Raw genomic sequence first — 12,183 nt, 5'->3', positions numbered from 1 at the left:
TCTTCACGAAGTGCTTGGAAAAGCACGGAAGGAAGTCTGGTTCCATCTCACCAGGGAGCGGCATCACCTAGGCGAGAAGAAGTTTCTCGAAGTGTGGGCTCGCCCTGCTGTGATTTTTGATGAGTCAGGTGGAAAGCTTTCGATTAAGTTATGATGCATGCTTCTAAGGTCACTCGACTGGACAGCATGCGCCAGTCGATCCACGTGTTTCCGTTCGCCTCAGTGGAACACAGAGTTGGAACTGGTGCTGGCGCAACAGAGTGCGCTGCGCCGCGGACGGCCTTTGTTGTCTCCATGGTTGTTTGCCTTGACACCTTTTCCGTCGAGGCAATCCAGGGATCTGATGGGCTTGTGTCCCTGACGACCGACATGGCTGTTTGTGTGAAGCGTGAAATAGCACGGTGTGCGCCGCTCCACAGCGGCCCCCTTGTCCGGGAAGGACCGTTGGCCCAAACCAAAGCCCCCCCACCCAGTCAGCCCGGGTAGGGGGGGGGGGGGGGGGGGTGCCGGGGTCAATGTACCGAATGATGCTGGGTTGAGTACATGAACGCTCTGGGGCGCGGTACCTACGGGTGCCAAGTCCCCTTCCCATCTGACAACGGCACCAGGTGGTGTGTATAAAGAGCTAGAAAAAAATGGAATAGACAATTTCCTTAAAAAATGGCATACGAAATTTTGGATAGTAAAAGAAAACACAGTTGAAATCCCAAGTATTCCATATTGACACACCTTTAAGTCTTTGAACTTTAGGGGGGAAAATGGAATTATGTGACCCCAACAACATTTAAAGAATAACAATTTTGTGAGAAATAATGGGCAGCCTAAACATTGTATAAAAATACAAGGCTGATCCATTTGCAAGTGCATTTTCAAATGTATTGTGAGTCAAACTAAACATTTTATAACTGTGCAAGGTTGAACGAAAGTACAATGTAATAGCCTAAACATTGTATAACTGTTCGAAACTGATCAAATTTTATGTTACAAATGCCTAGTGTATAATTGTGTGTAATAGTATGTAAACAGATACCAGTATATCAAGAAAATTGAATGGTGTTACACCAGTGAATTGTAAAAATGTAGAGATGACAATAAACTTCTCTTGATGTGGTGTCTCCAGGGTGAGGCGCGGGCATTGCACTGCGCTCGTGTTGACCCCTGCCACTACCCCAAACTGGGGCAGATGGGGCATGCAATTTTTGGTAGTGGGGGACTGCGTTCACGCTTTCCCCTTCTATATCAATCGAAAATCGGAATGTGACGCTCATAAGTGTTGACAACGTGGACGCTGTCACGAGTTGTTACCATACTGGCGTTTCGAAAGCGCTTTTTAACGAGTTTTTGCTAATTCCCGCATTGGTGCCCCACACGTGATTTTATTATCGTTAATTATGACGTAACTTACGAGCATGTGATGTTATTGATGTCATGACCTTTCTGTCATGTTAGTCATACATTCGTACCCTTCCATGCCAATTTTAGTATGTACCAAGTGAACGAGACGCCGAGTTTTCGGCAGATCTTGCTTTGCGCGTGACCACGATGACATGACATTTCATTAGACGCCGACAGCTCGGGCCCCTAAAGTGGGTTAAAAATATTTGAAAAGCAAGCAAGGTATCACGCGTTTGTAAAACGTGAAGGCGATAGCCTGCCAGCTGTGGAATAAGACGACGACGAACGCGTGAGGGACAGTATGTTAACGCTGGCATGATAAGCGGGATCGGCGCCAGCTGTGGAAGAAGTCGACGAACACGCGAGCAGTGGCACGAGCGCGTATCTGTGACCACGTGACGTGTGCAATGAGGCACGCACTAGGCACACCTTTAGCCTTTAGTAAGCCAGAACTGTGGAGCAGCCGTGGCTTCGGGTCGGAACGTCATCAGTGCACCTGGCACTGCCACGTGCAGTAGTTTGCTTGCCTCATCAGTTCACTAGAAGAGAAACTTGGGCGAGTAGTTGGGAATTCATGTTTAGGAAAATAACAACGCTGGATAGACAAGGACACAGGCAAAGAAGAACACGACACTGGCGCTAAACATCATCATCAGTTCACGTTTGCCGCCTTCCGCAGCAGTTCGTGTCGCCGCAGCGCTGTCGCATTCACCGTAATGGCGCCAAGACGACCGCAGTCGCTGAGCAGTGCTAGGATTACCAGCAGTGTTGAGTGTGAGCACTCAACACCACGTCGTCACTACGAAATGCTCACGCATGATTCAGATAAAACTCCCTGAAGAGATTCTACGCCACGTTTTCTTTTTCTTTTTTTCTTTTTTTTTTTCACAGCGCAGCTGCCTATGGCTAGGAAATTCCGGGATTTCTTCATGGCGTAAGGTCGACAGAAAATAGGCCGATCCCCGTGGCAGTGCAGGACTAGAGAAATGGCTCATACCCCCCAAGGCAGAGGCTACCAGCAGTGACTCATCGCAAGCAAAAAGGGTTTGTGTGACTTCGCGCGTAACAGAATTATGTTTTCTCGTATATTCAAATTACAATCCTACGCTATATCATGTCTGTGTTGTGTGTAAGTCGTACTTTACGAATTTTCTGCGCATTTTCCTTGGAGAAATTCAATTAGTTCAGCAACGCCTATGCGCCACGCAGACGGCTTCTGCGTGGTCGTGGCGCCGACAATCATGCAAGACGATGGCCTCTCCCTGTGATCTCCAATTACCCCTGTCTTGCGCTAGCTGATTCCAACTTGCCCCTGCAAATTTTCTAACCGTATCATCCCACCTAGTTATCTGCCGTCCTCGACTGCGCTTCCCTTCTCTTGGTATCCATTCTGTAACTCTAATGGTCCACCGGTTATCCATCCTACCCATTACATGGCCTGTTCAGCTCCATTGAAAGAGGAGGACATTACTAGCACGATAAATCGAAAGACACATTCAACTAATTAATAAATTCCCAGTTTCGCCCGAACGGTGAAGCATCGATTGCGATATATAAAATCAGTAGACAGCTATACGAAGTAAGGATAGTTGTTTCATCGGCCGTATAAACTTATAAATTAGGCTTACTAACTAAATTAACAAGATGGTGTCTCGAGCGCACAAGCAAACATGAACACATCTCACTCGATGACCGCGGAAACTCGCTGTCAACACGTTGGAGTGAGGAAGCGCGGAAGCAGCGAGCGAATTTTTGTGGTGGTGGGGGTGGGTTGGGGGGAAGCAAGCACTTTGCATATTATGCAATTTCCTTGCTTTAGCCTGAGGAATCAAACACCAAATAAAATGCCTAATAATTATAATAAGATAATGACACCAAGGATGATAACGATGTTGATTTCTTCAGCATTTACTCAAAGTAATTTAAGAGTGAATGAAGAAATACAAGACAGTGATAGAGTGTTTTTGTTATTGAGGAAAATTCGACCTCAATCCACCTCCTGAATTGAAATGGCAATGTGAACAGAGCACTGAAGCTACACGTTGGACTGGTGGGGCTGGACACGTGGGGGAGGGGAGGTTACAACAGTACCTTTGCTGCCAAGTTGCAATATGGAAGATGCGACGGAGCCTAGCTGGAGTTCAGCAGTTCTGCCGGAGAGGAAGGCTTTGATATAGTTGTATCTTTTATGTCCGACATTGAGTTTCTCCAATGCAAGCATGATTGCCTCATGCTTACGGTAATGTTGTCAAAGGCTTTTGTTAGATCTAGGGCTAAGACAGCTCTAGTTCTTTTCCTGTGAATAGGGTGCAAGACCTCTTCTGAGAGTCTTAGAATGATGTCTTGTGTTGATAGATTTACTCTAAAGCCTATCATGGTGTGCGGGAAGTAATTCTTGTCATCCATGTGGCTCTGTAGCCTGCTTAAGAATTGCGTGCTCGAGCACTTTGCCTAAGCAGGAGGTGAGAGATATAGGCCCGAGGTTTTGCAAGTCAAACTTCTTTCCCGGTTTCGGGATGAAGACGATCTTGGCATGCCTCCAGGATGAGCGGAGTTCCCCCCTTTCCCAACATTCGTTGAAGTATTTAATTATTGCTTCGATCGAGGCATCATCAAAGTTTCTTAGTGATTTGTCTGTAACTGCGTCCGCGCCTGGAGCCGAGGAGGTCCGAAGAGGAATTAATTTTCAGGATGACACCAGTTCCGAGATATTCGTTTCCAAAGTGTGGGGCGAAATACATGGGTGTTCCAGTTACTTTTGTGCTTCAATGCATAAAAGAGAATTTTGTTAAAAGATGGAACAGTGCATCTTTATGGCGAGTTTGGTGGTGCTTATCTCGAAACTGATGTCACCCTGGAAATACATTCCAAGTAGATGCGCCTTGCAAACAGTGAAACTCAGCGGCTACAATTTGTAAATTGCAATATGTACCATAAATTAATTAGTGAATTTTTGTTAATTTGTTAAATATGCATTTCGATTTTTTGTGCATGTCCGCTTCTTTGAACAATCCAACTCAAGGACTAGAATTATGATATCTGCCACAGGTAATATTTTTAAATTCTGTAAAGCTTAAAAATGGTCACCCTGTATTTTGGTTCAGCGCTTTCACTACGTTATTTGTCCCCTTTAAATATTTCAGCTATACGAGGTATGTTCAAAAAAGAAACAGAACTTTTGCTATAACACCTTTACTGCTTATGGTAACAATATTTTAAGTGCTGTCCCCTTCAAAGTAGTCCCCTCTACTGGCAATGCACTCTTCCCATATTTTCTTCCATTTTTGGAAAGCCTCCTGCAACGCACTTTCTGGAATGGCACTCAGGTCTCTTCTCGCATTGTCCTGGATCTCCTCTACGGTTTGGAAACAACATCCTTTCAAGGTGGTTTTCAGCTTGAGGAATAGAAAAAAGTCTGCTGGGGCTAGGTCCAAAGAATATGGTGGGTGGGGCACAACAGGAGTGTGGTGTTTCCCTAAGTAGCTGCGGACAAGGAGCTACGCGTGAGCCGGGCATTGTCATGATGCAACATCCAAGCCTGATTTTCCCACAATTCAGGCCTCTTACTGCGCACAGAATCTCTCAAACGTACTAGGATTCCCTGGTAAACTTCTTTGTTTTCCGTCTGACCGTGTGGCACAAATTCCTGATGGACAATGCCTTTACAGTCAAAAAACACAACCAACATGACCTTCATTTTTGACCGACTCATGCATGCTTTTTTTTTGGACGAGGAGAACCTTTGGCCACCCACTGCGATGACTGCACTTTCGTTTCAACATCATAGCCATAAACCCATGTCTCATCGCCTGTTATGATGTTCGTAAGAAAGTTTTCATCGTCACTGGCAGCGGCGAGCAGTTCCTGGCTGATTTCAACACGGGTCTGCTTCTGTTCGTCAGTCAACTAACGCGGCACGAATTTTGCACTGACACAACGCATACCAAGTTTGTCGCTCAAAATTTCATGACATGATCCCACGCTGATACCCACTTCGTCAGCGACTTCTCGAACAGTCAAACGACAATTTCCACGAATCACAGTTCGAACTCTCTCGACATGGTCATCATCTGTGGATGTGGAAGGTCGTCCAGGCTTGGGATCGTCACCGACCGACATTCTTCCGTCTTCAAAACGCTTGAACCAATCATAGCACTGTGTGCGACTCATACAGTCCTACCCGTATGCTTGGCTAAGCAACTGAAATGTCTCTGTGAAAGTTTTCCCAAGTTTGTAGCAGAACTTCACACACACACACTGTTCTTCAAATTCCTTCATTGTCACTTTGGCACCAATCCGAAGAACAGCTTGTTCATATTGTTACGGAAGGATAGGAGGAAAGAAAAGAAGAAGATCGAGAGGACACTGGCTGCTTCGTGTTGTTGCTGGTCAGCTATCTTGACCGCACTAACTCTACTTGTGTATATATTGTAAATACATCCAGCCTATACTCCCAACATCCACGTAACATATTGGTGAGAGGTGCTGGGTACCAAGGCTGGAAACGGAGCTCCGCAGTGGACGTCGCATCACCGTCCCCACTATGACTGACGGTGAGCACGCGGGTTCAACGTCGTTGCCGCCTTCAACGTCAACGTCACCGTCGCCAGCTACGTCGTCGTCCCCATCGGTTGTGGTTGTACAAGCCAAGGATCCCGGAACTTTCTGTGGGACCGATGGCGCCGACGTTGAAGAGTGGCTGGCTATGTACGAACGCGTGAGTGGAGTCAACAGATGGGATCCTACGCTTATGCTAGCTAACGTGTTGTTGTACCTAAGAGGCACGGCAAAGGTGTGGTACGAAAACCACGAAGAGGAGCTGACCAGCTTGCACCAATGCAAAGAGAAGTTAAAAGAGTTGTTTGGCCAACCAGCCGGCCATAAAATTGCCGCAAAGCAGGAACTCGCCTCCCGTGCCCAAACCCCCACAGAGTCCTATGTTTCATATATCCAGGACCTGCTGGCGCTTTGTCGTAAAGCCGATCACGACATGACTGAAGCTGAGAAGGTCGGGCACGTGCTGAAGGGAATCGCTGACGATGCCTTCAATCTGCTCATGTGCAAAGGCTGTTCTTCAGTTGATGCTATCATAAAAGAGTGCCGACAATTCGAGCAGGCCAAAAGCCGCCGCGTCCTGCAACCATTCGCCAGACTTCCAAATACTGCCGCAACGTCGACGTGTGAAGCTCAGCCCACACAGCAGCATGCGTCGCCATCAGAGGACGTGGTGCGAATCGTCCGACGTGAACTGGAAGCGATGGCGCCCGCAGCTTTCTGTTCGCGTCGCCCTGACGCTACCCCTCTTTCAGTTCCCCTCGTTCAAGCCATCGTTCGTCCGGAACTTGAAAGCATGGGTTTACATTCTGTCTGTGCTGTCGCCAACCCCAGAGCCAACGAACGCCCTTCTACTCTGTATGATCCAGCGCGACGCTTCCCTCCGCATTATCGCAACCCGACTGAGTGGAGAACTGCGGACGACCAGCCGATATGTTTCACCTGTCGCCGTATTGGTCATGTCGCCCGATACTGTCGCAACTCGTGGCCCTCAACACCTCGCACGCCGACCAACCTGAACCGTTTTTATGGAAATTCCCGCCGTGTTTCGCCCTCCGCCGAGTCTAACAGTGCCGACAACTCTGCCAGGAACACGTGGTACAGTCGCTCACCATCGCCTCGCGGACACCAGTCTCGTTCACCACAAACACGTCGGCCATCTTTCCGTTCGCCGCAGCCACGTCACCTTTCGTCCCCTGTGGCTTTCGACCGCGTTCTTTCGGAAAACTAAGCACTGCAGCCCTCGGAGGTGGTGCTGCATTGACAACTACTGCAGCAAATCCTCTGTCTGTGCCCACAAAAAGAAGTATAATTGACGTTAAACGGTGTACCTGTCAAAGCACTCGTCGACACTGGAGCCCACATATCTGTCATGAGTGCTAGCCTACGTAGACGTTTAAAGAAGGTCCTCACCCCAGCAACTGCACAAGTGCTTCGTGTAGCCGGCGGTGGCGTGCTGGTTGTTCTCGGAATGTGTACTGTGCGTTTAAGTATAGCCGGCCGCCCTACTTCTGTTCTCTTAGCTGTGATCGACAACTGCCCTCACGACGTTATCCTTGGGTTGGACTTTTTATCCAACCATTATGCTCTCATCGACTGCGCAACCGGCGTCCTTCAGTTGGAACTGCCTCAACTCGCCGATGCTCCAAGCACCGCGCCACCGCGCCTGTGCTCGCTTCAAGATGTGCGCCTGTCACCCGAGGCAGTCACTTACGTCGCTTTGACCGCAGAGCCACAGGTTCCTGACGGTGACTATGTGCTTCGCCCCATCGTCGACGTGCTTTTGAACCGAAACGTTGCTGTTCCGCATACGCTGATCACGGTTACGAATAATGACGTCGTTCTCCCGCTTCTGAACTTCAGCCTGTGCCCTCAAGTGATTCTGGCCAGCATGTTCTTGGCCAGCATTTCTAGTACGTCCGAATTTGACATTGAAAGTATGGATGCCGAGAGTGGATTATTAGCACCAATTGCAGCTCACAGCTCTGGTTCTTTCACGGATGACTTCGTCAAAATGATTGCAACTGACCTCACCTCTGCTCAGGCTAAGGACCTCCGTCTCCTGCTAGATTAATCGTACAGTGACATTACGATCGGCGACCGCCCTTTCGGCCAAACATCTGTTGTTCACCACCGTATAAACACTGGAGACATGAATCCTATTCGTCGGCGTCCCTATCGTGTATCACATGCTGAACGTAGAGTAATCCAATCAGAAGTGGACAAAATGCTCCGGAAAGGGGTCATCGAGCCTTCAGCCAGTCCTTGGGCTTCGCCAGTCGTCCTTGTAAAGAAAAAGGATGGTACCTGGCGTTTTTGCGTCGACTATCGCCATTTAAACAAGATCACGCGAAAAGACGTCTACCCATTACCACGCATCGATGACGCCTTGGACTGCTTACACGGAGCTACATACTTCTCGTCCATTGATCTTCGATCCGGCTACTGGCAGATTTCTGTTGATGAAATGGACCGCGAGAAGACTGCCTAATAACACCTGATGGTTTATACCAGTTCAAAGTGATGCCCTTTGGCCTATGCAATGCTCCTGCGACATTTGAACGAATGATGGACTTTCTTCTGCGAGGCTACAAATGGACCACCTGTCTTTGTTATCTTGACGACGTTATTGTTTTTTCTCCCACAATCGGCAGCCACCTTACGCGACTCGCTGCAATTCTTGCGGTCTTCCGAAAAGCCGGCCTTCAGCTGAACTCAACGAAATGTCAATTCGGGCGCCGTCAGATTACCGTGTTGGGACATCTCGTTAACACAACCAGATCCGGATAAAGTTCGCGCCGTTCGCAGTTTCCCTGTGCCTTGTTCTGCTTCTGACGTGCGCTGCTTCGTCGGCCTGTGTTCTTACTTTCGGCGTTTCGTCAAAAACTTCGCCGACGTTGCTCGCCCTTTGACAGATCTTCTCAAGAAGAATACGCCTTTCTCATGGGGCCCGGAGCAGGCTCACGCGTTCGCCGCTCTCATCGGTTTTCTGACCACCCCTCCCATACTTGCCCACTTTGATCCATCAGCACCGACCGAAGTCCACACTGACGCCAGCGGCCACGGCATCGGTGCTGTTCTCGCCCAGCAGCAGAATGGTACCGAGTGCGTGATGGCTTACGCCAGCCGCCTGCTGTCACCTTCTGAGAGGAATTACTCCATCACCGAGCGTGAGTGCTTGGCTTTAGTGTGGGCTGTCGCCAAGTTCCGGCCATATTTGTACGGCCGCACGTTTTCGGTCTTTACAGACCATCATACACTCTGCTGGCTGTCTTCCCTCCGGGACCCGACAGGACGGCTTGGTCGCTGGGCTTTGCGGCTCCAGGAATTTTCTTTTATTGTCATCTAAAGGTCTGGACGTCTGCACAAGGACGCTGACTGCCTCTCTCGTCATCCCGTGGATCCTCCTGATCCTGTTGCACATGATCCGGAGACCTGCGTGTTGGCTTTCACTGACATGTGCGACATGCGCGCTGAACATCGCGACGAGTTCTTGCAGGCCATCTTCGCCGGAGTGCAATCTGGCAGCACCGACGGCCCGTGCCGCATGTTCGTGCTGCACGACGGCATCCTCTACCGCCGCAATATCAACCCTGAGGGCCCTGAGTTTCTCCTTGTCCTTCCTCGTCATCTACGATCCGTCGTTCTCGGGCAACTTCACGATGGACCAACGGCGGGACACCTTGGAGTTTTGCGCACATACGACCGCGTACGACGCCGGTTCTTCTGGCCGGGACTCTACCGCTCTGTGCGTCGTTATGTCGCAACTTGCGAATTGTGTCAGCGCCGGAAAAAACCTCCCCTGCCACCTGTCGGACGACTCCATCCAATTGAAGTTCCCTCTGAACCTTTCTATCGCGTAGGCATTGACCTGCTTGGCCCTTTTCCGACGACGACTCGAGGGAATAAGTGGATCGCCGTCGCTACCGATTACGCGACACGCTACGCGATAACCAAGGCGTTGCCGACTAGTTGCGCAACTGACGTCGCAGATTTTCTCCTCCATGACGTCATCCTCCACCACGGTGCACCTCGACAGTTACTAACCGACCGCGGCCGCTCGTTCTTGTCCCGAGTTGTTGACGACCTCCTCCGCTCTTGTGCCGCAGAGCATAAGCTGTCCACCGCCTACCACCCACAAACGAACGGTCTTACGGAACGTCTCAACCGAACACTCACAGAGATGATGTCGATGTACGTCTCCAATGATCACCGCGACTGGGACGCCACGCTGGCCTACGTGACATTCGCGTATAACTCGTCCAGACATGACACCGCAGGATATTCACCCTTTTATCTTTTGTATGGTCGCGACCCCACATTGCCATTTGACACCATCCTACCTTCTGTGCCACGTGTTACAACTGAGTACGCTCGTGAAGTCATCGATCGCGCTCACATGGCGCGCCAAGTCGCCCGATCTCGTCTATTGGCATCGCAGGATATACAAAAAAAGCGGTACGATCGCCGCCATCGCGACGTTAAGTTCGTCCCAGGTGCTTGGGTGCTCCTCTGGTCACCATGTCGTCGTGTCGGTCTCTCCCAGAAGCTTCCCTCTCGCTACACAGGGCCTTATGAAGTCCTACGTCAGGTTAACGACGTCAATTACGAGATCTCGCCGTTACAGTTTGATACGTCCTCACGTCCGACGCCAGTTAACATCGTGCACGTTTCGCGGTTGAAGCCATACTTCGCTCGCAGTTCTTCGCCTGAGATGCGCCGAGACGGCGCTTCAGCACCCGGGGGTCCTGTTACGGAAGGATAGGAGGAAAAAAAAGAAGATCGAGAAACAGTGGCTGCTTCGTGTTGTTGCTGGTCAGCTATCTTGACCGCACTAACTCTACTTGTGTATATATTGTAAATACATACAGCCTATACTCCCAACATCCACGTAACAATATGCTCACTTCAGCGGCTGTAGCTCGCCAACTAACGGTCAGAGCGATACGCGGCAAATTGCAGTTTGTTGTCTAAACCTGCCGCTACATGCACTCAGTAGCCGCAGCGCGCTCCCTCTGCCGGTTGGCACGCTATTTCAAAAGTTCGGTTTCTTTTTGAACACACTTTGTACATTCATGAATTCATCAAGATGCACTAAGTGTTGGTGGAATTGTGTTAACGGTAGTTGCTCACTTTTGTATGATATTACGTGTTCTCTTAGAAACAGGCACTTTAATTTTCACAAGAATGAACACGTAATACATGGGTGGCCAAGCAGTAGACATTAATTCATTTTCTACACTATAGACAAGTAATCAACCTAAATATTTATCTAATGAGCAGATAATTTGGGGGGGGGGGGGAGGTAATGCAGTAACACACCAGATAGCTGGATGCTGCCACAAAGCTGTTTGTATAAATTCTGATACACCTAAATACCATGGTGCCTCAAATTTGTGGCCTCATTCTTATTCTTTTTTTTTTCTACATAATTCTCGTGCAAAAGAAAACAATCTACAGAAGTTATACACAATACCAAAGCAAACTTTTTTCTCCCAAAACACAATGCACATATCCAGAAACAAGAGGCCCACAAATGTCTGTTCTTTTTTTTTTTTAGCCCATATGAACCAGCACGAACCTGTTCAGAAAGCTTCGAATTGTTCAAAGCATTATTATTTTGCCCCAGAGTTGAACCAGAACTCTACCAAAGGATGAAGCCAATCTTAAATTAAAAAAATTTCAGTTTGATACCCTGTTTAGTGCAGTCTACTTAAAATGTCTGTTTAACGGCATGTAAAGCTATAACATTAATGAGCTGATGTACGACCACACAGCCCTATCTGCGCAGAGCCAGCATCACCAGTGCCCATATATCTTGCCTCTTCGAGCAACATATTACAGTGTTTAATAGCGCAACTGACGGTTCGTTGCTGAATGCACACTGCAGTGGGCACCAAAGCATGTGCAGGCGATATCACGCTAGCATGCATTGTCGTAGCAGATCACATACTGCGCTACGCTAGAACACACTGAAGACAAGGTCTTCTTAGCAGACTTCAGACAGATTTGACGTATCTGGGATATCGGTATCTTGTAACCACTTCTAGAAAGAAATGGTCGGTTAGGTGACTTGTAGACATCGTGTGAACATGACAATGGTATTAAATGATACCTTGTCATGCCGAGAATATGTAGCGATAGTCAACTAAAAATATAAAAAACGAGTGTGAGTAGCCATGAAAATGGTGGGATATGGGTGTCAGTGTTGTTGCTCTCCGTTATGGCAGAAGG

The 12,183-nt window shown here is 48.7% G+C and overlaps 1 pseudogene; it reads left to right on the top strand.

Annotated features, from left to right (window-relative positions):
- Positions 1 to 1,093: 1,093 nt before the first annotated feature.
- On the top strand, positions 1,094 to 1,234 carry LOC119443267 (U1 spliceosomal RNA; annotated as a pseudogene).
- The last annotated feature ends 10,949 nt before the right edge of the window (positions 1,235 to 12,183 follow it).

Source organism: Dermacentor silvarum, chromosome 2 (genome assembly GCF_013339745.2).
Source record: "Dermacentor silvarum isolate Dsil-2018 chromosome 2, BIME_Dsil_1.4, whole genome shotgun sequence".
NCBI classification, from domain to species: Eukaryota; Metazoa; Arthropoda; class Arachnida; order Ixodida; family Ixodidae; genus Dermacentor; species Dermacentor silvarum.
The sequence above is the reverse complement of the archived record's forward strand: the minus strand, read 5'-3'. Positions and strand labels throughout refer to the sequence as shown.